At 46.5% G+C, this 2500-nt stretch overlaps 1 protein-coding gene across 16 annotated transcripts in view; it reads right to left on the bottom strand.

Moving 5' to 3' along the window:
* Positions 1–2500, bottom strand: part of EBF3 (EBF transcription factor 3) — a 121699-nt gene that overhangs the window by 46090 nt on the left and 73109 nt on the right. The window lies entirely within an intron of this gene.

Genomic DNA, 2500 nt, shown 5'->3' with positions numbered 1-2500 from the left:
TATATTAGCAGTAATGACCTCTACGTCGAAAAATTCCAAAGGTAATGATCAATCTTCTGAAAAACACTTGGCTTTGCCTCCGGTTTGGAAACTCTCGCTATTCAAAGGGACTCGATCCAGCTCCTGCTGACTCCAGGGAGATCCAGGCAGGATCTGCCCACCGGCAAGGCCCCAGTTCCCTCATTGTTTTTGAAAGGGAAGGAACATGGCAAATTAGGCCCTGTCTTACGACCTCTTCAACCTTTGCCAGCCTTTAGCTGTGAGGAGTCGCTCTACCCAGGGATCGAAATCCAGCTTATTTCTGCTGAGCGGCAACCAGCAATTATTTAGGACTAACCCTTATCATCCAGGCATCTCCCCATAAACCGTTTTTGCAGCAACGCTGCCTCAGGGGAGCACAGCAAGCACTTAGAGGGAAGGGGGAAGCTTGGGAAGATTTCTGCCGCCCTCCTGCACCGCAGGAACAAGCCGATCTGGGAAGTGTCCACCCGGCAGGTGAAGCAAACCGGGGGATCCTCAGTGTCCTGCCCTGCACAGGACGGCGTTCACAGCCTGACATGGCCTTTTTTATTTATGCACTCATGTTTTCATCTTTCATAATAAAGCTATGTTTTAATTAGGTTTTCTGGCTAATGACTAACCGCTAATGACAAGCAAAGCTCAGGATTTTCTCCTCACCCTGAGTTCCTCAGATGCTCCAGTCCAGCAGCTCATGCTGCCCATCTTTGTACGAGCTGGACAGCAAGGTCAGCCAGAGCTTTCACATTCAGAGTATGAACAACTTTTATTTATTCACTCATGTCAGTCTTCATAAGTGACTGGGACTATTCTTGCTGCACACACCTCACAGAAGTTTCTGTGTGCCAACAGAATTCCTGGCAGGAGGCAAGACAGGAACATCTTTCCTTCTTTAGCACCAAACAAGGCCCAGCCATGGCCAATAGTAAGAACAACAGTGGCTGCACCACATCGCACTCGCTCCTGAGATTCTTCGGGAGTCATACAGGGGCTTTATGGGAGTGTCCCCAAATCAAAAGCTGATGCTTTTAATCCCAGCTCCCCCTTCGCCATTAAACCTTGAGCAGCACCCTGATGTTACAGGACACAAATGCTGGAGGAGCAATCTCTCATATCAGAGGGGCAAGCAGGGAAACAACCAGGTTTACTGAAACTGCATAAATAAATCGATGCTGTCAGTTCAGCTGAATGCACATTTCTTTAAAACTTCCTATCCCAAAACCTGTAAGGGGGTTTCAGCTGTCGATCTCAAAAAGATCTGGATTTCTGTGCTGGATGACATGATATCCTAGCTCAGATGCTCAGCTTTTCTCGATGCTGTTGCAGGGATATTATGAGCAACTCCATGAAACTGCCTCTATGTTATCCACAAGTTCCCCCTAATTTTACCTGCCATGTTTTGGAATTTTTTTGGTGTTTTGAGTTTGTTTTTATTTTTTTATTGTTATTTGAGATACTTATTCTCTCCAGGTCAAATGAGTATGGACCAGGTTCCCTGACTATGGCAGAGGGTTGGAGCTGGATGATCTTTGAGGTCCCGTCCAACCCGAACCATTCCATTATTCTATTATTCTAAACATAACATCCTTGCTGTCAGTCCTCTCTTTGGTTTTGCACAGCTTCCACCACCCAGACTGTGAGTCTGTGCAAGGACCAGCTGATGCCCGGCTCCATACAGAACCACCCAGTGCTGGGGAGCCAGGAGCTGGGACCAGCCTCCAGCTTTACGGCTCCTTAGTGCCACATCCAGGCTGAAGAGCAGTATCTTATCTTTTTCTTTTTTTTCTTTTCTGATCTCAAATGGGTGTTGTGAGGCTTATTGAGCTAATGTTTGTAAATTGCTCGGAAATTCTCCAATGAATTGTGCACTAGGAATGCTAAGTATTGCTCCTCGTGGATTGTTTTTAGCGTGAAGCATTCATGATGAATTGTTTCTATACAGAGCGCTCACATCCTGTCAAAGAAAAAGGGCCATTAAGCACCCTTTCACTAAACATCAACTGGAACCGGTATTTGTTCAATTATTTGGTGAAAAGGACCCACTCTTGGTGAAATTAGACATCATCAAGTTCATTAGGATGGCTCTGAGCACCGGGCTAAATATTGACGCCAGGCTGGAGTGAACACAAGCAGCACTCGCATTTCAGCTCCGCTGCATTCCTTGATGCTGAGATTTTTTATTTCACTCTTTACTCTGTGCTTTCAAGTTCATGGAGCACAGGTGGAATCAGGGCACGATTTTCAGAGGAAGACATCATAAGTTAAAAACCACATTCCCAGGCAGGGTGTTTCTCCGTGCCAGGAGGAGATGGTTGACTTGGTGGTTGCTCTCAGCTGACCACCAAGGACCACGGACACTACAGACCCATCCCTCCCACCCCAACCAAAAGGTCTCTGTTTCAGAGAAAGAAGCAAGGACCTGGAGCAGAGCTCTGCTTGGTCTCATCTCAAACTTTGAGACAAGAATGAGAATTCAAGCTTT

The sequence above is a fragment of the Corvus cornix genome, chromosome 6 (assembly GCF_000738735.6).
Source record: "Corvus cornix cornix isolate S_Up_H32 chromosome 6, ASM73873v5, whole genome shotgun sequence".
NCBI classification, from domain to species: Eukaryota; Metazoa; Chordata; class Aves; order Passeriformes; family Corvidae; genus Corvus; species Corvus cornix.
Note: the sequence above shows the minus strand (reverse complement) of the source record. Positions and strands in the feature narration are given on the sequence as shown.